General features: G+C 41.5%; 1 long non-coding RNA gene across 1 annotated transcript; it reads right to left on the bottom strand.

Moving 5' to 3' along the window:
* Positions 1-2,791: 2,791 nt before the first annotated feature.
* LOC134096113 (uncharacterized) lies at positions 2,792-4,008 on the bottom strand. The gene is made up of 2 exons (XR_009940699.1): positions 3,560-4,008; positions 2,792-2,942 (listed from the first exon to the last, which is right to left on the bottom strand). It is a non-coding gene; the product is annotated as an uncharacterized LOC134096113 (long non-coding RNA).
* Positions 4,009-25,301: the final 21,293 nt, after the last annotated feature.

The following is a 25,301-nucleotide window of genomic DNA, read 5'->3' as shown; positions in this document are numbered from 1 at the left end:
ATTATCCATATCCATAAAAAAAAATCTTCTCAGACAGGTGATAGGCTGCCAGCCTGCCACAATAGCCTACAAGTATTTGAAAACACCCAGGCTAACCATAGTATTTCATACCTGATGTCTGATAGCTGCCATATCTATGGAGTTTCGTTTGTGCCAAAAAGTTCAAACAATACTTTTTCAAATTCAAACAAAAATCAATTAATCAAAATACCAAATACAAAATCTAAACAAAAAAAATAAAGTCGAAAAAAAAAATCTAAACTCGCAAACAAATTATTTGTGTAGTTGCAAAAAAAAACTGTTTGAATAACTTGTCTTTTGGTTTACAATAACAACAGTCATTTGCAGCGACATCATTCGTTTGTTTGCTCCTGGCTTTTTCAGTTTCGATTCTGGCTCTCGCGTTTGCGCTGCCTGTTTCTTTGCTTGCGATTCTGGCACAAACTTCACATGTGGGTGGGTGTCTGTGGGGTGCATTGCTATTGGCTGATGCGTTTTGACTGACAGCTTTACTATGGATTCAAGCGCAAGAGCTACCCACCTCCCCCCCAGGTAGTGGTGCAACGCTCTTTTTGGCCACTATGTACAGGTATATGCGATGTGGCGCTATTGAGCACAGTATGTCAACCGCCATATGAAGAAGAAGAAGATATTGACCACAGTAAGTAGTTCCGTGGAGCTAGCTACACCAAAGCCATCGATGGGCTACACGCGTTATGGACTCAAAACAATGGGTTTTCCTCACTACTCATTAACCCAAGGTAAGAAGTGTAATCTAATTTGTTATGGGTCTAATTTTCACGTTTATGTGGGATGTTATGGCGTAGTTGTTACAATACTGACGCTGGTTTTAAGGTATCAGATGGCTATCTTAGCATCGTAGGTTTGTCCACATACAAACGAGGCTTTTGATGAAATGTCGCACTACAGTAGCCTAAATTATGAATTCATACCATGTATTTATTTGTTCAGAAGTATATTGTTAATGTCCTCGCGTTATATAAGCGTATGTGTCCGATTATGTCATGAAATATCGCTATGTTGTCAACGGTAGTCTAGCATAGTATGAGCGCGATGGTGCGATCTATCTGTGGTCAGTTCATCAATGGCCCTGGCGATCTCTGGAGGTCCACTCTTTGTGAACGTTTGGAGACCACAGACATAGTGTAACCTTAGTTAGAGTATTGGTTCATTTGCCTGAGAAAGACCCAAGGGTCGAAACGTTACTTTTTGTAAACATGGGAGCTCAAGCAGTGTTGCCAACGTTACCTTCTTCTGTTACATCTCCCCAGGAAATGTTATTAAGCACTGTGACCAGCTCTGTCTTTTGATTAGTACATGTCTCATGTCTTTTGCTTGTGCTTGTGTGCTTGTGCAGAACAACTCATCGTGATGGAGCACCTGTACTCCCTGATACAGCAGGATCTGAGGGGATTCCTCAGACAGGACGCAGATGTGGATTGACAACATCCTGCAGTTTGACCTGTTCAACCGACCTCTTCTCTGTCCCATACACACCACACAGTCTTTGGTCAACCTCTGCTTCATTGCCATCACAACCATCGGTCCCTGTTTCATCTGCAGCACAACACAGCACAGCTGACGGCCTCTTCTCCATCTGCAGCACAGCACCACACACCAGACAGAGTCCGCTGCGTCTTTCACACACCTGGTGGATCCTATTGTGTGCCTCACATACCTGAGAGACTCTGCTCCACAGTACCTGCAGGCTCTGCCCTGCCCCACCCCTCGCACACCCGATGGACCTAGCTGTGTCCCTCACATACACAATGTGCTGTACCCCATCCCTCACACACCCAACAGATCCTGTTGTGTCTCTAACACACAGAGCAGGCTTTGCCCAGCCCCTCAGGGTGGCTCTGAAATCTGTGGCTTTCACACTCCCAACAGACGCTGCTCTCTCCCTCACACACCCGGCTGGCTCTGCCCGGTCCGTTGCACACCTGCAGACTTCCAGCCGCCACAAACCCAGCTCACCCTTCTCCTGCTGTGTCCTTTACAAACCAAAAAACACAGCTATGCTCCGCACATGACTAGCTGACTCTGCCTGGTCCCTTGCACACCCAGTGGACGTGGACACTGTTGTGACTGTTGATATTGCTGTTATTGTTGATATACATAGGTTTCTCGTTTACCAACTATACTGGCTGCGCGCGCATCCGAGAGGCAGAAAATGCCAAGCTACATTAGAAAGTTACCAAGTAGTTGGATGTTAAGAATGGTAAGCTTATATGCTATGATTAATTAAGCAATGAAAAAGTGATGTTACCTTCCAAAAAAATGTATTTATTCAGTCAGAGTTCCCAAAAGTACAGCTTGATGATGGTATTGACAAACATACTGGGAAGGCAGAGCGCCGAAACGCGTCTGTGTGAATAAATGGTGATTGCTTATGCATAGTGCGGCCTGTTCTCTTGTTTTCATTGACAAACATAGCACATCAGTTATGAAACCATGCTGTGTGATGGATGTATATCAGGTTTATGTAACAACAGGCCACATTTAATTTTATGTGTTTGACTTCATGGCGGGCCACATGAAACAGAGCAGAGGGCCGCATGTGGCCCCTGGGCCTTAGTTTGCCCACCCCTGTTGTAGTAGCATGTCAATAAATTAGTTTATCCAATCATATGAAAGGTGTTTTGACAAGGCCCTGCCTTCTGAAATACATTTCCAATGGAGTAGTTCCAGATGAATGTGAGGAGCTAGGTGGAACGAAATTCAAGTGGTGAGTCAGGTTAACATACAGTAAGTAGTATGTAGTAAGTAGTACAATTTTATTGTTCTTTATTCAAAACAACACTTATTCTAATAAAGTTAAACTGCAGGATGTTGTCAATCCACATCTGCGTCCTGTCTGAGGAATCCCCTCAGATCCTGCTGTATCAGGGAGTACAGGTGCTCCATCACGATGAGTTGTTCTGCACAAACACACAAGCACAAGCAAAAGACAAATTACATGTACTAATCAAAAGACAGAGCTGGTCACAGTGCTTAATAACATTTCCTGGGGAGATGTAACAGAAGAAGGTAACGTTGGCAACACTGCTTGAGCTCCCATGTTTACAAAAAGTAACGTTTCGACCCTTGGGTCTTTCTCAGGCAAATGAACCAATACTCTAACTAAGGTTACACTATGTCTGTGGTCTCCAAACGTTCACAAAGAGTGGACCTCCAGAGATCGCCAGGGCCATTGATGAACTGACCACAGATAGATCGCACCATCGCGCTCATACTATGCTAGACTACCGTTGACAACATAGCGATATTTCAAGACATAATCGGACACATACGCTTATATAACGCGAGGACATTAACAATATACTTCTGAACAAATAAATACATGGTATGAATTCATAATTTAGGCTACTGTAGTGCGACATTTCATCAAAAGCCTCGTTTGTATGTGGACAAACCTACGATGCTAAGATAGCCATCTGATACCTTAAAACCAGCGTCAGTATTGTAACAACTACGCCATAACATCCCACATAAACGTGAAAATTAGACCCATAACAAATTAGATTACACTTCTTACCTTGGGTTAATGAGTAGTGAGGAAAACCCATTGTTTTGAGTCCATAACGCGTGTAGCCCATCGATGGCTTTGGTGTAGCTAGCTCCACGGAACTACTTACTGTGGTCAATATCTTCTTCTTCTTCATATGGCGGTTGACATACTGTGCTCAATAGCGCCACATCGCATATACCTGTACATAGTGGCCAAAAAGAGCGTTGCACCACTACCTGGGGGGGAGGTGGGTAGCTCTTGCGCTTGAATCCATAGTAAAGCTGTCAGTCAAAACGCATCAGCCAATAGCAATGCACCCCACAGACACCCACCCACATGTGAAGTTTGTGCCAGAATCGCAAGCAAAGAAACAGGCAGCGCAAACGCGAGAGCCAGAATCGAAACTGAAAAAGCCAGGAGCAAACAAACGAATGATGTCGCTGCAAATGACTGTTGTTATTGTAAACCAAAAGACAAGTTATTCAAACAGTTTTTTTTTGCAACTACACAAATAATTTGTTTGCGAGTTTAGATTTTTTTTTTCGACTTTATTTTTTTTGTTTAGATTTTGTATTTGGTATTTTGATTAATTGATTTTTGTTTGAATTTGAAAAAGTATTGTTTGAACTTTTTGGCACAAACGAAACTCCATACATATCATGCATCAGTGGGAAAAATTGCAGTGTTGATTTAACTAGCCTAAGATAATTAGGCTCATAAGTGTTTCAAACACACACAGTAGCCTACAGCGCCAATCTCTCAAATATACTTAGCATTGAATTTAAAGAAAAAGTAATGCCAGCTCTGCCTCTGTTTATCTATTTCACGATTTCTTACCGCCAAAGATTCTAAACTTCGAGCCTGCGCAAATCACAAACAATAACATTCCCACGAGTGGAGTGAAGATGGCTCTGTCTAAAGAAACGTCTAATCGTTCGTTTTACCCTCTGCAACAAGTACGAGACTTTCATGTTTATTGTGCAACGAATCCATCGCTGTAAAGAAGGAATATAAAGTCAAGAGGCAATTCTCTACAAACCACAGCTCCTTCATTAACTTTCCCGAGGGCTCGGAGGAACGGAGACCGGGTATGATTGTAACATTTATGATTTGCGCACGCTCGAGGTTTAGAATCTTTGGCGGTAAGTAATCGTAATTTAATCAACATTTAATGATAACATTTAAAACTAGTTACACATTTGGAAATGTCAGTTTGTGTAGTGATGTGCTGTGTTCTCTGAGTGAAGATAATTGGAAGAATTAGTCTGGCCAATAGAGGCGGGCCGACAGTGCGCTACTCGCCAATCATATGAAGATCTATGCACACCCGTCAAAGCGAGTTCATTCTCATGACGAGACACGCGGGCCACAGGACATTTGAAGCGGGCCACATCTGGCCCGCGGGCCGCTAGTTGAATAGGCCTGGTCTACACGAACCGTGGTTTGGTTTCAGGTGTCCCCGTTTTTGGTTGCCTGTCTGAATGAATGAATGAATCAGAGGGGTTACCAGGATGCAATTTTTGGGGGGGCATTTGGCTTATTTGGGGTGGCTACAAAAAAAGCACGATCTTTTAGCGCATGGCCACTTGGCAGACTCACAGGGCCCATAGTCTAGGCCCTAGACTAAACAATGTAGTAGTTGTTAAACCAGGTGAATAAATGTATGGGTTTCCCAATATCATTTGTAGTGGTGTTGTGACTGATACATCTCACATTTAATACAATAATAGGTATACAGAATCATAGATGATCTGTAGCCATTCTATCTATCTATCTATCTATCTATCTATCTATCTATCTATCTCTCATGCATCAGCCAGGAGACAGTAGTCAATGAAAAATACATAAGACTATGTGTCACAATTGTTTTGATACTGATTTGGTATTGATTTGATTTGGGAGTCCAACCACACCAGTGGAGATCAAAGACATTACAAGGCATATTCTTCCCCCAACACACTCAGTGAAAAGGTGGCTTTGTTTGTATTTCAAACATTTTGAAATTCATATTAAGTTTACATTATGATAGGCTGGCCTATGCGTAATTAGTTATATTAAGTTGACTATTTCATATAGATTTTTTTATTTTGACTCACATTTTACATGATTGTCATATTGATTTACATTTAGGCTATCTTTAATGTCATTGAGTGCCTGTCACTTTAAGAGAACGTGAGAGTAATTAGGCTTCAGTAATGATATTCGGCTAATCTAAAATAGGCATAATGCATAGAAATATGTGGAAGCAATGCGTTGATGTGGTTTAAATAAACGTTCAAAAAAACAAACAATAAGAGCACAATATGCATGCAGTGATTATTGTGGGGTGCTATTACATACAGAGCGAAGTTGGAGACCTGTGTATGTGCTGCCTGCAATTTAAAAGCTGGATTACTCGGGAATGGCTCATTGTAGGCTACAAATTAATGCTTTATAGCCTCGTAGTTGGTAAGGTCTGCCATTTGTTTTGATATGGTTTGCCACGTGTAGGTTGAACGAAGAGCTTGAGATATTTTACCGAGGATAATGTTGCGGAGATGGAATAAAAACGATTAGGCTACATTTCATGTAAATTCAGGTTGATTTTCTCGCGAACTGTTTATTACAGCAACTAGTGTTTAATATCATCGGAAAGCTAAGATCGTGCTCTGTCAGGTGATATGCATGTGATATCAGTGTGATTAGAACTTCGTGAGCAATCCAATACAGAATGGGTGTGCATTTTGCACTTTTCGCAGATAATGCGAATGTTAATGCAGGCCTTGCCTAAATTCATATTGATTTTAACTAAGTTCTTAATACCATCAGAAAGCTAACATCGTGCTCTGTCAACATGCGCCACTATATATTAGTATGACTACAACTTCGTGAGTAATCCAACAGAGAAGTAGGCTATGGGTGTGCATTTTCCATTTTTCGCCCGTCGCAGATAATTTCTCTGGGGTGGCAGAGGTTATCTTTGGGGAGGCACTGCCTCCCCCAGCCTCCCCCTAGACACACCCCTGGAATGAATGATTTTATTTGACATTCTCAGTCTTGCATAAAAATAAATACATGATTCAGTTATTATAAATATACCACACCGCGTAAACTAAAAACAGAGAGTCGGGATAACACAGAAGCTCGAAAGCTTATTTCCATTGTGGTCCTTTGATGTTGTATGGCGCAGCAGATGTAAAAATGACAAGAATGGCACTGTGACATTACTAAAACTGTAAAAACAAAATTGCATAAACAGGCTTCTTCAGACATAGCCTACATAGGCTACACATCCTATATGTGCTAGCCCTACACTACCTGATCTCTAAGCCATGTTTTAGTGGGGTACGAATTGTCATGAAATAATGGTCCTGTAGGATTTTTTTGCTAAAATTGATTCTTTTGTTTTATTTGCTTTGGGGTCCTACTGTTGAAAAATGACAGGGTGCACATTTTCTGACCCCGTTTTACCCTCTCTCTGGGGGGCGCTTTCTCACCTTGGCCAGGATACTGACTGCACACATACTACTATTAGCCTAATGATCACATTTTCACAATCTTGGTGTCAAATTAGGGGTTATTGAGGATGCTGAGTCCAATTATGACAGTTTCATTGTGATCAGAAGTTGTTATGACTAATTTCCTGCCATATTAAAGGCAAATCCACAGGGGCAAAGTGGCAAAACAGTAAGTGAGCTCATATCTTGGGAACACTTTGATGTATGTTAACGAAACTTGGTCACATGACAACTGACCCCCTCCCAAGGGTATACAACATATTTGGTGTAATTCGGCCACTGGGGGCGCTATAATTAGCGACCATGCGTTTAGGGGTTAAAGTAGGCTATATCATGATGACGTTGGGCTAGCAAAAGAATTCCAATGGCTAGTCATACTCTTCATACTCATATTGATGATCATTGCAAATTTGCCCCACACAATTGGCTTTTTAGATTTTCCTGAAACAGAAACTAAATCGTCAGCAGTCACAACTTTGTTTGGCCCCCTCATTGCTGCTTGTCAATTTTTGTCAAAGATACTGTTTCAATACTGTTTTATTTCTGTCCAATGACACAAAGCTGTGACACAAGAAGACAAAATTAATGATGCCATTTGTAAGGGATCCCTTTTAACAATTGTCTCCTATCCTTTGGATTTGAAGAACTTTAAATTTCGCATGTGATTTTTTTCCGGTCTCATCTCTCAGTGCAGACTTTCATATAACGCACACTCTTCAGTTTACTGTTTGATAGTGAATGTGATGGTGATTTCTTGGGTATTTATGTGTCATACTGCTCGTCACATTGAAGTTGTTTACAAAAAAAATCATATTTTCTCATTTCATCCGATATTGATTTTCATCGATTTTTATTTACCGAGTTTTAGCTGCCATCATTACAAAGATAGATAGATAGATAGATATACTTTACTAATCTAATTACAGTGTTTCAGCAGCTACAAACACAACGTCCAACATATACAGTACATACATAAATTAAATCATTCACATGCTATTCCTTTCACTCTGCTCAGGGGGGAATCATTATAAAGTACTTGCAGTGGGTAAAAAGTCTCTGTATCTGTCTTTCTTACAGCTGGCGTAGCCTCCAACGGTATCCGCCGTTCATTCCGACATACCAGCACTCCGACATTGACGTCCAATTGTCGTAGTGGAGGCATGTCTCTTTATGGGAAAAAGTCCCACCACTCCGACATTTTTTTTTTTCATGGTCGCAGTGGCGGTATTTAGCCTAACTTTTTTTCAAACAACGTGCCATTCCGACATGAGGTCATTAATAGGCTATTAATGTCATAAGTATATCCAATTGTGTAAAATAATAAAGATTCATATTTAAAATGTCATTGTGAAGACTTCTTGATATGGTTATTATGTGTCCAGGGGCGGGACTATGGGCGGGGCAGGCGGGGCAGCTGCCCCTGGGCCCGGGCCCTTCCAGTGGGCTCAAAGGGCCCTTTGCACTTCGTCGAAAACGCGAACTCATTCTCCCCGAAATGCAATTTTAACTCTCACCGAACGCATTGTAGCGTACATCACACATAATTGTAGAAGATATGTGGCTAGGTTGTACATATATCTAGCATTTTAGATCTACTATTTTATCATGGTGGGAGTCATGACTCAAAAAATACCAGTGAAATACAAGCTGTCTTGTAATGTAATAGTTAGTCATGTTCTTTTAAGATAGCCTAAGCTATGTTGTTAAGGCTTGTATTTTTTTTTAATCATGTTTGTGTAATTTTTTAACAACTGCAGTGCATGATGGGTATGATATCTGAAGACTTGTTGAACGTCATCATCAAAATTCCATGTAGTGAACAACGTATAGGCTTGGACCAGGCTACGGGATGTTGGTAATACCTGGTTTAACTTGTTCTTATGCCAAGCATCAGCCCCGGATCATTCTCACACAATTAACGCATAATCTATCGTTTTTATGAATGACAATTCCAATAATCGATCAAACGAGAAAGATCATTATAGCCTACTGTACTTTGTGGGCTCTCTCAATGCTCGTGACTTCTACAAACTAAAGCATAATATGGAACGAAATTATGAGCATGCAGTAGAGACAGAGAGGCAGGTTCCAGCTTCACTCTTCCGCTGTCAGACCGCATAGCCTTTATTTAGGTGTCATTATCTGCCCAGCTAACGACGGAAATTCTAAATAAGATGTGAACAGTAAGTGGGCGCTTCACGTGATGTCCGTTACCGTCCGAAATTCGGCAAGATTATCGCAAAATGTGCAGAACATTTGAAAACAGCTATGAGGCAGGTTCCACCTAGCTTGTCATTGTTGACATCTTCTGCCATAAGAATCGTTTTAAGAAAGGTAGGCTAATGATGATGGCAGCAAAGACGAGGGAAGGCTAAAGGAGGTGGCAGATCAGGTTTCCAGTGATTCACCATTTGTAAGCTGAGGTTGGTAAGAAGACTATTTTACATTGGCTGCACTCACTGTGAGTAACTTAGCCAATTTATTTATTAGCTAGCCTTATATTTACCATCTGGAGAATGGATTCACAAATTAGACTATTCTTGTGAATGCATTCCACTCAGATAGCTAAGTGGCTACCAGGTTCAAAGCAACAAATGAAGGCTGCTTGTAATAATACAAATATTGTGATATCAATATGGTGCAATCAAACGAGCTACAGCTGGTAGAGCCTTCAGCCTGGAGCATGACCTGCAAAAGGGCATTATGAGAACCGTTCAGACTCTTTTTAAAGTGACTGCACCATTTATCAATATCAATATCACAATTGATCAAAATATCACATAATACATAAGCAATTTGCATTGCTTTAGTTGCTTGTCACATTTTTGTTATCATTCAAATGTTATGATGCGTGTTGGGGGGCTGAGCGGGGGCGGGGGGGGGGGGGGGGGGGGGGTGCGTATGGGGAGGGGGGCCCATCAACCATCTCTGCCCCAGGGCCCTGTGTGCAGTTGTTCCGCCACTGTATGTGTCTGTTGCGTGCGCGACTTGGGGAGGTGAAAGCAGTTCTGTACATGGCAAGTTCTCATTATACGCGGACTAAGTGGAGCTAAATTAAGTTATTATTTTGCTGTCACTTCGTCTGTTTCATGGCCTAGAAGGTTGTATTTGGTATCTGTGGATAGCTCTAGCTCTCCTCTTTTATCTGACATGCAAGCCATATATTTTTGACCACAGTTTCACTAGTAGGCTAAATCAGACGAAAGTAGCGGTAGCGGTAGCCGAAGCTATATGACATTCTTATTTGTTTGTCACTTCGTCTGTTTTTATAACACAAAAGGATCGATGTGTTTGGTATCAATGGAAAGCTCTGTTTCTTCTCTTTCATTTGATATGCGTGTCATGCCTGTGCGATGCCTGGTCCCGGAGTACCTAATTCAAGCGAGAGCAGTGGCTGTGGGTGAACGCAGAGCAAGACTGTAAATATGATATACTTTGATTTAAATTCATGATTTTAATTTATTTTCATACTTGATCGTACAGACACGTGTCTAGTCTCGTTGGAAAGCCCCGGTTCTGCTCTTTCATGCAATATAGGTCTCATCTCGCTGTGACTAATAATCGCGGAGCAATGTAACAGAGAAGAATGGGTGTGTTTTTTGACGCACTTTGCGTCCGTCGGGCTCATGGGTCCGTTAAATTGACTTGGAAAAAAATAGGATTTGTAAACTGTCGGAAGCATGTCGTAGTGGTGGCATGTCTGAGTGGCAGCATGTAACCGCCTCCAACTGAAAACACTTTTTTGCTTGACCATAAGTTGTGTAGTGGATGTGAGGTATTGTCCAATATATTTAAAAGTTTGTGCAGCATCCTTCTCTCCACCACCAACTTCAGGGGCTCTAGGGCAGATACCGACACAAAGCCAGCCTTCCTTAAGATCTTATTTAGTCTTTTTGTTTCCCTGGCTGTAATACTACTTCTCCAACAGATAGCACAAAAGAAGATTGCACTTGCAACAACACTCTGATAAAACATATTCACATTGAATGACATATTCACATTGAATGACCTGAGCTTCCTCAAGAAATAGAGTCTGCTTTGCCCCTTCTTGTATACAGCCTCAGTGTTGGGCTTCCGATCCAGTTTATTGTCTATATGAACCCCCAAATATTTGTAGTTTTCTACAACTTCTACTTCCTCACCCAGTATAGAAATATTATTTAGCACAGGCCTGGCCCTCCTAAAGTCCACAACCATTTCCCTTGTCTTAGCCACATTCAAGACAAGGTGGTTGTTTTTGCACCATGTCACAAAGCGGTCCACCAGTTGCCAGTACTCCATCTCCTCATCATCACTGACACACCCCACAACTGCAGAATCATCTGAGAACTTCTGCAGGTGACATGACTCAGAGTTGTACTGGAAGTCTGAGGTGTACAGTGTGAAGAGAAAAGGAGACAGCACAGTCCCTTGTGGTGCTCCAATGTTACTGACAGCCTGCTTAGACACACACCCTTTCAGTCTCACAACCTGTGGTCTGTCAGTCAAGTAATCAGTAATCCATGAAGTGGAGGTGTCCACCTGCATCCTTTGAAGCTTCTCACGTAGCAGCATAGGCTGTATTGTGTTAAAAGCACTTGAGAAATCAAAGAACATGATCCTCACAGTGCTGCCAGCATTGTACAGGTGAGAGTGAGTTCTATGGAGCAAGTAAATTAAGGGATCCTCAACACCCACACCCACACACGTTTATGATTGTGACTGAGCAGGAGAAGAGTGACAAATTGTGGAAAATCAAGCCGTGGCTCGAGATGTTCCATGGAAATTGTCTGAAGCTTGTACCTGAGGACCACAATACAATCGACGAACAGATGGTTGCCTTCAAGGGAAAGTTCAGCAACATCAGACACTATCTTCAAAATAAACCGCACAAATGGGGCTTCAAGATATGGTGCCGCTGTGGTATTTCTGGTCAACTGTACGATTTTGAGGTCTATCAGGGTAGTAATGTGGCTAGTGCAGGCCTCGGTCTCTCTGGCGATGTAGTTCTTCGACTGTGTGAAACACTTCCAGCAGGGAAGAACTACAAAGCTATACGGCAGACAATTTCTTCACTAGTATGCCGCTCATCCTAGCTCTGAAAGAACGAGGAATCCTGTACCTTGGGACAGCTCGTGAGAACAGACTCAAGAATTGCCAGTTGAAAGAAGAAAAGGAGCTCAAGAAGGATGGCAGAGGAGGCTTTGACTACCGAGTTGAAACCACTCATGGGGTGAGCGCTGTCAGGTGGTATGACAACCGCACTGTACTACTGGCTTCCTCGTATGTTGGTCCAGAGCCTGTGGAGAACGTTCGTCGCTGGGTCAAGTCAAAGAAGGACTACGCTGTCGTCCCTCGACCACATGTTGTGAAAGTGAAGAACAGTCTGATGGGTGGTGTGGACTTCTTGGACAGTCTGATTTCAAAGTACAGATTCCCACTGACTGTCCAGGCGATGGTACATCTACCTCTTTTGGCACACCATCACTGTTGCTGTCATACAGGCATGGCTGCTGTATCGCAAGCACAGCATTGCCCTTGATGTCCCCAGGAAGGAAATTCTGACGCACCGGAAATTTCCATGCTGATTTGACCAGTTCTTTGATCATGGTGAATGCTCTCCGACAGAGAGGAAGGCCAAGCGGAAAAGTTGTCAGGGTGTATACACCAAGGATTCAAAGGCTTGATCCACCATAAGATGTCCGCTATGATGGTGTTGGACACCTGCCGACCAAACTGCAGAAGCGTGGCAGATGCACCATTTGCAAGGATGGGTACACTGACACAGCTTGCGAAAAGTGTGATGTCCGATTATGTTTCAATGAGAAGCGTAACTGCTACAAGAGCTACCATGTAAAGAACGTAGAATAATGGGTACGGACTACACGACTTTTTTGTCTTTCACGATTATCTTTTACGATTGACCATGTCAGACTAGGCGATCAGAGAACCACAAAATCATGCAGTGTCGTGGCCGCAAGAGTAGCCACATTACAAGATCATTTATCGTAGTCTTCTCGTCGTGTGTCGTCACAGTATCAGTGTCAACACAGGAGTCGTAGGAGATTCCCCCAAAAATCTAACATGCTAGACTTTTGGTCGTAACGTCTTAAAATGTCGCAGACAATAAATCGCGGGTCGTTGAACATGTCAGTTTACAAGACGCTTCCTCCTTCGAACGTCGTTCCCGACTTTGAATATTCGGACCCGACAATGGAAATTTGTCGGCCACGACACAATCGTGGCAAAATCGGGCTGAAATCGTGTAGTCTGCACAGGCCATAAGACAGTTCTTTGGACAGCTTATGTGAAGGGTCACACCATTTCAGAGACTAGTTCATTGTGTTACTGCAAACTTGAACATGTTTACACAGTTTTTTGCATTTTTATGTGCTTCACACTTTCATTTTTTATTTACAGAATTTATTTACGCAAAATTATTTATCTACATTATTTATTATAATATTATAATTTATTATATATTTTATATTTCTATTTACATTATGTTATTTACATTCAATAGTTTTTTTTATATTACATTTTATGTGCTTTATGTGCTGACAGTTGTCACTACAGTGACTTTCTTGACTGCGGTCAACTCAGCCGCCGTTCGTTTAGCCGTCACTTACCTGATCTTTTAAGATCCCAGCATCTTCTGGCATTGTGGTAACAACACGGCACTGAACCCAAACCACCTGACATAACAGAGACGGGCTCTGGCGACACCAAGTCACACAACATTATACTGTAGGTTTACTTCCGAGTTTCAAAATAAAAGTTAGAAACCAGCGAACTTGTTGTGAGGGGGAGGGGAGGATAAAATATTTTTTATATTAGAAAACATGTGTGGTGCTTTGTGGCTGTACAATGTGTTTTATAGCCTATATCATATAGGATATTTTGTTATGAAAATGCAGACGTTATATTAGCCTACAACTTGTAGACTTGTATAGCCTAGGGCCTGCTGACGACAAATCTGCTGTCGTTTTTGGAAAATGTTCATATTGATATAATATTGTTTTTCAGCTTCTAAAAATTCTACAGACACTTTTATTGGACTGAACAGCCGAAGCTGATTAACGATATGTTCTGATCTTCGTGTGTGTTGATAGTCACATGCTTACCTGTTTATCATCTGTAAGAATATCATTGTATGCAATAAATAGTAATAACAATATAATAATAATAAAAAAAATACACAATGTTGAATTTATGACTGGTCATACTGATATATACTGGGAAGATCGGCTGTGATTCGCTAACGTCAACAATGACATGGAAGGGGTAAGCATGCAGGTGTAGGCTACTGAAGTGTTTTTTGAACTTTTTCAAAAAGCAACATGTTTATTCCGTCTTCATATAATTGCCTACACTAGGCCTATATCTAAACTACCACAATGCACAATTAAGCAAAATGAGCCCTTATAAGACAATTAATGCATTTGCCGTGACTTAACATATTTTCACACTGTAGCCTAGCCTAGTTTGGGCCTAACGTTTTTGTCCTGAGAGAAAAAAACATTGCTCTGGCTGGATTCTTCTTTTTTTTATCCTCACCTGCACACACAGTTATAGGTGAATTAAGTGACGTGTTTCGTTGGCCTGGTAAATAAGTAAACTGACACAATTTAACTTGCCCGCATGTAGAAGCTAGCTTGCCATGATATGTTTCATAGCCTAGGGAGAGTTAGAGCGGAAGATTCGAGCAAGGTTTGGCATGAGCGTCACCTAATGATTTTTAGTTAGATTAAGATGTAGCCTAGTAGTTATTCATTCCCTACTTGGACATGCATATCGGTTTGTGTTTTTAGTTTAACTTGCCCTAGAATACATTGATACTACACTACCTCAGTCCACTTCACCAAATGGTGGCATTCCTTCATTTATGAGAATGCTGTGTTAATATGCCAAGTTGGGTGATTTTAATTTCATAAATCATACCACTCACATTACATAAATCATATACAAAGAATAGCCAACATGACACCTAAGAGAAGGTAGACATTTATTATTTTAGTCAATCCAGGTTACAGAATTTCGTAGTGCATTCTGGGTAGGAACTACCCTTCAGATGTCCATGGCTCTGCATTGCATGAAAACATAATTATACCTTAACTCAAGTAGCCTTTCAAATCTAGATTTGATGAGGATAATTACATTTTAGGAAATGTGTTTTCATATACAGTACATTATGGATAAACTTTGAAAACGGAGGGCCCCCGACTGATACCCAGGAGACAAGAGGATTGATCCCCATGCCGCCAGTTATTCCTTTGGATAAAAGTGTCTGATATTTCCAGTCTGCTTTACCTGAACTTCCAATGAGATGCATTTTTCTTTGTTGGTTCAATGGGTTTGTATAAGATGGACTCTACATTTGCACGACTAGTATTGGATAAAACATGAATATTCAATTTGTATGGATCCCTGTGAATATTTCAAGACCCAGTATATTTTAGTCAGACAAATTAATCTGACAATGTAAAGCACTATACAGATTGTACAGGAAAAGGGTTGTTATAGATTCCCAAGCTTGGAGGCTTTATAGTGTACAGTATAAAATGACTATGCGACATAGCAATGTGGATACAATATATGCATACAAATCATTTAGAATGTTGGGGGACGTAGGAGTTGGGATAGGTGCCATGGAAGGCACACTGACTAATAACAGGTTTTGACCTTTAACTCATCAGAAAACAATAAGATAAATACAACATAACATCTATTTGTGTTGGACAATTTAATTAAATGAAGAAAATGGGTTTCTTTCATAAAAAGGCTGAAAAGGTAATTAAATAGGCCTACTAACAGTTTAGGACAATTTTTGGAACAGATAGCTAGGAACCAGCACCACACACGCTCAATTTTGAATACAGTGTAGGTACTGTAAGTAGGCCTATAATCAAAATTTGTCATCATCTTCATATGGAAATTCCAACAGAGCATGAATTCTCTAAATCAAATGTAATGTGGCCCATTGTTAGATTTCTCTACGCAAACTTTACTCAGACAGTTACACGATTACTCATAAATATCAACAATTACACAATTGACTGCAGTATCATATAATGGTTTGCAGATCACAGGTTGTGTTATAAAAATACCTATTTCTATTTCAGTGTTGAAAACTGTTCTATTTCTGGGGGGGGGGGGGGGGGGGGGGGGTTAGATGTGGGGGGTAGATGTGGGTTGGGAACAGGGGGTCAGGATTTGGAGGGTTAGCTTCAGCCAGTTAGCATGTCATTTGGCCGCCGACATCTTTGAAAAAATGGCGTTCCAAGGTTGCCACATATCCGGCACCAGCGCATGCACAAGACAGCTCATGCACGAGTTTCGAGTTCGGCACGAGCTTCGTCGCGCATGCATGATAGTAAACTCATTTCTGGAAGACGATGAGCAACTTCCTACTTGAATAACGTTCCGGACTTTTGACTAACAGCCTAGTCTGTGTCCGGTTTTGAAGTCCAAATATTAGCATAGGCTACTTTGCCTGTGACATGATTTTTTTTTAGAACGCACGTATGGGCGGCTTGTTTGTGCCCAAGTTGTCCCAAGACGAAAAAGAATATAGACCAGGTCAATCAAGAAGGCAGTGAAATAAGGTGTACAGTACCGCCACTGAACTTGCATTTATGTAGGCCTATACGAAACTTTGCAAGCAAGAATAAAAGGTTGATGATAAAGTATTTCATCATCAAACATACCAAAGAATACAATTTTAAGAGTAGGCCTAAAAGCCATAAACATCTAGCAAACTAGAAATATCGCAGAAAGAACAGGTTGTGGCAATATCTTGATTGTATCTCTTAAATGATCCACAGGGTAGCATTTGTGATGAAACTTCTCTTCTTTTCAAAGTACTTGAAAGGCAATGACCAAACTTTTCTCCATGGTATATATATTTTTTGGAACACCATTCCAGAAAGGGATCATATAAGGAACAGAGATTAAGTTTTTTGTAATAATGTTGTAATTTTCCTATTTATGTTGTGATGTCTATAGAGACAAAAGTCGCCCACAACAGTGTCGGATAAGGCAGCTACATGAGCAAGGTGTCGACGTGGACAATATGGACTTCCTAAAATGCTGAGGCACAAAGAACTGTTCTTCTATAAACTTTCCACTCTATGACGAACGTCTGATTTTAGCATTTCTTTTTACTCTTTTTTACTTCAACTCCTACGGCCCTGCCTTTGTCAATGCATGATATCATCCTGTATGTACAGTATGCACCCCTGTTTGTATGTCTATTTTCCTCCATAACAACAATAAAAAAGAAAAAAAGAAATAATAATATAGGTCTAGTAGTGTAGGCCTAATACTTCAATGATGTTCTGAAGTTCAATGACAAGCCTATGTTGTCTAAAAATGTCATAACATCCCTATTTGTGAAATGTCCCTCGAGATATCTTTCTATCTACACTTTGTATTCTTTTTAATGTACAGTAATGGTCTCCTCATAATCTACTGTATGTCCAAAAGAAAGTTCTGACTATTGGTTTGCTTTGCATCATGTAGGGCTGTTCGAGTTAGCCCAAAAAGAAAATCCCGATTTCCTTATCTTAAAATCCGATTTACGATTACGATTAAGATTTTTTGTGAAATGACAAAAGGCAAGGAATTATTTGAAACATGCCGTTTTTATTTTTTATTTCAAATCTTTTTTATTGAGGAATCATCTGCATTCATACATTTTCCAAAACATATGCAAGAAACATACTGCATTTACATTTAGCAAATAATTTCCCCATTGGGATTTAAGTGCAAAACTTGCTCTTATTAAACAATATTAATGATTCATTATTCATTTTAAATGATTAATATTAAGAAAGAATACTTTGGCCACAAAATTCAACACAATTCAACGCAAACATACAGTCGGGTCCGTGTACTTTTTCGTTCATTCGTTATTCTATTTTGGAATGAAATGTGAAAATGTGAAAAGGGTGCAACTTGGTGTTTTATTCAAAAGAATAAAAGCAGACATGTCTGTATTTTGTTTTCAAAATGTGTAATCATCTTCAAATAATAGTATTAGAAAAATAGACGACATTTCCGATAATTTTTTAATTTGTGATATTCATTTATTCCTTTATTTTAGCTTATTCCATTTGACTGATCCTATCTTTTCCCTGGAAGTACACCGTTTCGCGCACCGCGCACTCACGCATCTCCACGACCACAATATTCCTCCCGTGGGGTAGGCCTATAGCCTACTATGAACCTCGATTAGTGAGTTAGCGAGGTATGTTGCGCTCAAAGCTAGGGTATGCTGTCATACGAAAGTGAATATTTTCTAGTGTCACTGTATCACCATGGTATCTTAAGCTGCCAACCAAACCTGTTCCGGAGCAGTGGCTTTCACGAAACTCACTCAGGGGTGAATTTATCAAACTAGGCGGTACTTTGGGGTTAACTGTGAGGCCGTTTAAATGCACCAAATCAACAGGCCACCTGTTCACCATTCACCATTCAAATCAACAGGCCAACAGCCTCCGAAAATGGTTACAGTTTACTCCAAAGTACCAACTAGGCTTTCAGCTCAGAGCGCGTTCTCTGGGTTGTGAATTTGGCCAATCGTGAAACGTGGAGATGCACAAGACCGCCTATATTAATACAAGATTACTACGCTAAAACAGAGCCACTTTCGTGTCACAGCATACCCTGGCTTTGAGCTCAACATACCTCGCTAACGCACTAATCGAGGTTCGTAGTATACCCCACTGGTCACCCAAAACCTGGGTCCAAAATAGACCCAAATGCAATCCAGAATGGCCTTTTTAAAAATTCGGTTTTTGTTTTTTCCAAAAGTTCAGTGTTTCATTTTCAATACGTAAGATATATTAAAACGTGGCACTGGATTCAATTTCACAAGTCATACATCAGCGTAAAAATTCATATACAACTCATTTTTCATTTCCCATGCAACTTCCAAAATAGAATAATGAATGAACGAAAAAGTACACGGACCCAGTACTGTAGGTACCGTAATTACCCTAGTTAGACTAAAGTGAAAAATGGATTTATCGATTTCAGATTTTTAACATCGATATTAACACATCATCGCGATTACGATTTAAAATCGATTACATGGTGCATAGGCTATTTAAGATTATTGAATTCACGCTGTCTGCAATGAAGTATCTAATTAGGCTAATTAAGCCTACGCCAATAGCTCCTGTGCCCAATCTGCTATAAATAGATGTAGTTCACCTGAATAGTTCTCCTCCAGATTGCATGGTGTCAGATGTGATTGAACAGTAACAGGAATTGCAGACATTTAAGATGCCTGGTTGTTCGGCAATTCATTGCTCCAACCGCAATATACCTATATGCAAGGGTGTACACTTCTTTAGGTAAGTTGTTTCATTTGGTTAATTTCAACAACCTACAAGTGTAAGGCTAACAAGCTGCAAGTCTTACATTGTGCACCTGCACAGCTCTCCAAAGCATTAGGCAAAGTTAATAATTGGTGTATATAAAGTGTGTAATCTCAATGACTCCCATCACAGAAATTAACATCACATAATAGACCTTTAACATAAAATCCACAACAAACTATATGTAAATAATTGCAATAATTTATTAATGAGTTCATCATGCTCTGCATCATTATCTAAAGATGAATTAACTAAGTCACTGCATGTGCATACACACAGATTCCCTTTCCGGGAAGAATGCAGGCTAAATCAGTGGCTGCTGAATATGAGACGGCCAACATGGACCCCCACTCATCACTGAGCAGTGTTTCTACACAACACCTGAAGGCCAAGTGTGTCTAACTGAAACTGCAGTGCCCACCATATTCTCCTTCCCTAACCATCTGCAAAAGCTGGTAAAAGAAAGAGGGTGAGTAGACGGGTAAGAAGACAAAGTCAGGCAACAGACCACAGCTACTGTAAAGTAGCTCTTCTGGGCGAGGATGTCACTGATAATGAAGAGGAGGGTTTGGTGATGGAAAAGCCAGGTATTGATGATGGGGAGGACGAGGAGGGTATGGATGACGTGGAGCAGGGTTTTGAGTTTGGGGCAGAGGATGCTGGTATGGATGACTGGGAGGACAAGGACAGCATGCATGATGTGGAAAAGGAACTGGGTAATGAGCACATAGTGGCACATGATCATTGTTACCATGGCACAGATGCAGATTATGTTCTTTTAGACCATGAATACATCATCAGTGATTCACCACAAACACTGAAACGCAAGGTAAATGTGATGGAAGGTAAACTGAAAGAATGCCGCAAACGGGTGAAGGTCCAAAATGATAGACTGAACTTTTTTTTTCAATCTGTTAATTCTATCCTCGGTCATCCTTGAATTGAAGCAGAAACTGCTCATCTCGTCGCAGTGTGCTGAGCTTCTAGAGGGCTCCATCTCTGGTGTGCCTATGGAAATAATGCTGAGAGTTACAAGAAATAGGAAGTCTGTTCGAATTTCAGAAGAATTAAGAACATTTGCCTTAACCTTACACTTCTATTCTGCAAAGGCTTACCAGTATGTGTGGCAGTACTTCGATCTCGTCCTTCCACACCCCCAAACCATCCGGAGCTGGTACAATTCTGTGGATGCAGATCCTGGATTTACCAAGGCTTCCTTTTCAGCACGGCAATGATCGCCAACGATAACAAGGAAAATGAAGATAATAAATACACGTGAAATATTAATCTTACCTCAAGAACTGTAACCGTATCACCATAGCTTTTGCATATGCCGGATGAACTGATACCCCGCATAACTTCAAAACGGAAAGTGTCTGACATTAGCGTGAAAAGGGCGAATCCGGATCGATGTACCTTACATTACTTATGTCTGTAACGTGGAACCTAATTGGCTAATTCTAGCTGGTGACAGAAATGAACACCCATGAGACGCCATTTTCTCAAAGATGGCTGCGGCCAATTTCAGACTTTTTTGGGTGAAGTAGCTAGCCTAGCATGGGCCATTGAAATGAATGGGGGCGGGACTTAGTCCCTCTCTCCAGTTCTTATAATACCTCCATGGTTGGGAAGGTATGGTAATGTTGTGAAATGTTTGAAGGGGAAAATGACAATTGGTATTTGTACTGAAGTCTAGGAAAAAGACTAACAGCAGCTGAGATTGTACTAGTCAGTGACCAGGTCAATTATTCAGCTCAGTTTCCCATCACAACGGAGACATTCTGGGCAGTGTGCCTGCGCCTTGCTGTTGCTAACAGCAAAAGCAACCGTACACGGGCCTATCAAGCCTACAAGGTAACGGATTAATACAGATGGATTAATCCATCTAAACAATATTGGGTTCAGGCATACTGATATGTTGGACTAATTTTTGCCTTTGTTTCTTTTTGTCTTACCCTTGTCATGTGTACCCTGAGCCCCAAAACACACACTCCCTGGGCCATCCTCTCCTGACTGCCCTCACCTGCCCGCAGAGAGAGACCTGCATGAGGAAGCAGCAGAGGATCTCCAACAGGTGAGCATTTCTCAAAGTACAGACAAAGCTGTTACAGGGAAGGAAATAGGACAGAGGCATAGCCTTCTATTCTAAAAGTTAACGATACAACTATGCGTTTGCCAAATAATACATCCACACATATTCTTATTTTTAACTAACAAAATCTTTATTTTGGATTAATATTTGTCTTTGCTTTCTTTTCTTGTCCCCAAACAGCCCAGCCCCACCCTCTCCCAAAGTCCCAACAGTCCAGCCGCACCCTCTCCCGACCACCCTGACCTGTCAGATGTTGAGGCGGATGATGGGTCATCATCAGTGTCAGGGTTTGTCCATCATCCACTGCCTGGCAAGCCGTGCTCCTTCCCTGTCCAGGACAGTGAATGGCAGTCTCTGGTGAAGAGTCAGGTCGGCCGGAAGTTCACAAGCCTTGACTGGACTGTTTTAATGGCAAAAGGGATCCGCTCCGTCCATCCTTACTGTTCTTTCGCCTTTAAACGCCACACTGTGAAGGTGATGGGGTCTGTAAGACCGGGACCTCTCTTTTCATGCACAGGCTACTGCCACTTCACCGATTGTCCTGTTGGAGTGGAGGTCAGAATCCTGGATAACACTCTGCAGGCTCAATTGACCTTCAGTGGAGACAGGGTGTGCCACTCAACAACTGAGGTGAGGCGGAGGCCAGTGCGTGCAGGTGAAAGGCAACGTCTTGGCAACGTTGGACTGCAAACTCCCAAGGAGTGTATATCTGGAAGACATCCAGAATCTGGAAGAGGGTGTATATCAGGCAGGCTGTAGGGATGAGGTGATATGATGAGCGTGAGGATGATGGAGGAGGACCGTGGCACCCCAGAAGCTGTGATAAAGAACAGAGGTCTCTTCCCTAAATCGGTCATGCTGTGGTCAGACAGTACAATCAACATCTTTTATAAGCGATGCAGGGAGGACATTGTTTACATTGATGCCACAGGCAGCATTGTCAAGAGGTCGTTGGGGGACACCAAACCTTTCTACGTCTATGAGATTGTGGTAAGGAATCCATCGAAGGGGTCATCCCCTCTTCCGGTGGCCACCCTCTTGACCACAGACCATACAATCGCGTCAGTGTCACATTTTGTAGCCACGTTCATCACCGACGCAATTCGGTTGCACGGACCGGCGGTCAGGAGGAGGCCGGTTATGTTGATGAGAGATGGCTCAATTGTCCTTCTCCAGTCACTGTCCATAAACTTCTGTGGAAGGTCCCTTCCGGAGCTGCTAAGGACATATTATGGACTAGTGACTGGAGAGGGACAGGCAGATTGTGTGGGGCTACCCATTCTGCATCGCTGCCTGAGTCATGTCATGTGGAATGCCAAAGACCTGTGCAGAAAGCAGTGAGTGTTCATCACAACACTGAGAATTCACAATGTTAAATGTATCATACTAATTAAAAATATATATAATCATTTTGCAACCTTTCTTTCTTTGCAGTGCCTTAAAACATTATGACCTAGCCATGCACGTCATTGGCCTGATGACACAGGCCACAACTCTGCAGGAGCTGGACGAGGTGGTGATCAGTGCTGCTGTAGTTTTCTTCAGCCCCTTCAATGGAAATGTTGAGAAACATTTTAGGACGCTGCAGGTCCTCCTTACCCACGCAGGACAGCCTGGCATTGCTGAGCCACTGGAGGAGCATGATTTTATGGTATGTCAAAGGAGTGCATATCTTAGTCAGTCATTACCAGAGCGTATAGGGCTGCACGATTCTGATCAAAATTATTGTGACTTATTTCTTAGTTCATTTCATAGTTATTTTTGCTCAATACTGAGATCACGATTATTTCCACCATTAAGGTAAGTGCACCCATTAAGCTCACCAAAATCTAAGTTCAAATATTTTTTACACACATTAACATGGTTTATAAACATGATCATTTGCTAGGCCTACTAAATTAAAGACATTTTATGAATTAAGTCCAAAGTCTGGCATGGGCTGTAGTCTTTCAAAAATCTTTTCCAAATCTTTGCAAAGTCTGTCAATGTAGGCTAAAGGCTGGCTTGGCTACAGCTGTCGCCTATTTTGCCCCTTCCTGTTTCGTGTTCGACCAGGTCACTATTGGTTTTTAATGTTCGTCACTATTTGCATGAGCCACGACTGAAAAGACTTCCGATAATATCAAACATGTTTGATATTGTCGTAACGGCAAAACTAGAAAAAGACTGACTCAGACGGACTTAAAACCGCTAAGATTGGCACCTTACACTAAACGATTTAGATGACGGGAGCGCTCCGAGATTCTAGTAGGCCTACAACTCCCGATTTTGGAAATTTAGTCGCCGACTGTTAAAACAGACCAAAATCGTGCAATGTAAGCCAGCTTTTAGCGGTTTTATGTCCGACGGAGTCAGTCTTTTTCTAGTTTTGCCGTTACGACAAAATCAAACATTGTTATTTCATTTCTTATAAATTATTAGTCTAATTATTCTACGTGACAGAACAGCTCTATTAGGGATGTCACATATGAAACAATGCTGCAGAAACGCGAAAAAATTACTTTGATATGAGTAGGCTATCGTATATGAGTTCCTGTTGATATACGTGCACGATGGAAATAATTTGAAGGAATCTAGTAGCAGTCTTGTAAATAGTGACCCACAGTCTTTGCAAAATCCTAATCTGAGACTGGCCTGTGACTAGACTGTGACTAGAAACTCGATGAATTGTCTAGATGTGAGCGGGTCTTTCAAAAATCTTTTCCAAATCTTTGCAAAGTCTGTCAATGTAAGGTAGACTTTAGATGGGTTTATAACACTCAAGTAACAGTAAAATGTAATTTTTGGTACATAGCTTATTTATTGCGTGGGTGCTTGAGTTTCTGTAGGAATCCGCTGTCTTAGTTTGTATAGAAATGAAGTGACACAGCCTACAGTACAACAATGGGGGACATGCAGTAGGCCTAGTTGGTTTCATTTTAGCGTTTGCCCACCAGCTTTGAGTATGCACGAAAGGGTCACGCGTGCGAGAGGGAGGAGGAAGAGGCATAAGACCATTAGATTGACGAACAAGCTATGAAATTATAGCCTGGCAAGCCAAACTATACATTAAATGTATAGTCTGGAGTCGGACCATTCACAGAGCTGAAGCCTGTGGGATGAATCGTTAGGCTAGTTCGTGATTGCGCAGCACAAGATGCACGTGGTTAAAAATCTGTCCACGATGGTCTAGATGGGTGTGTTTACGACTCTGCAGTCGATATCACATGGTCTTAACTTATCGCGGGAGTAAGGCAGCTGCTGAGCAGCAGCGCAGTAGCTCGCTAGGTACTGCGGAGCCTAGACCCTGCCTTCATGACGTCGGTACTTTGCCCTAATTGGTTTTCACATCCCTGACATATGTGCTGGCGTTTAGATGTCTCTTCATATCCACAAGGCCCTGTGCCTTTTTTCTACTCAAATATCACATCGTTTCAGTTAAATAACAGCCATATGGTTGCACCTATGCAACAGTCAACATGAATATACCAATATTATCCTTCATGTACCACAACACGCCTGAAAGATGTGGTGAACAAATTGCTCATTTCTATCATTACATTGGTAGTGGTGGTGATAGATACAGTAAGGGGGGAATTCTCCCCTTCGAGCGTAAATAGCGCGTAAGCTTTTTTTACGAGTGTATGTTGCGCACCTATGTTTTACGCGCATTCTGCCGTCCCGGCTTCTGACACACCCACATAGCGCAAATTCCAAATCAAGGCGGCCTTAAGGAAGAGGCGTGATTTATTTTAAAAAAGAACCAGACTTATCTACCACCTCCTTCATTTAGGTTGATATGAAAACGTGGAACGTGGACTTTCTCATTGACCTTCTGA

This window comes from Sardina pilchardus, chromosome 11 (genome assembly GCF_963854185.1).
Source record: "Sardina pilchardus chromosome 11, fSarPil1.1, whole genome shotgun sequence".
NCBI lineage: Eukaryota > Metazoa > Chordata > Actinopteri > Clupeiformes > Clupeidae > Sardina > Sardina pilchardus.
Note: the sequence above shows the minus strand (reverse complement) of the source record. Positions and strands in the feature narration are given on the sequence as shown.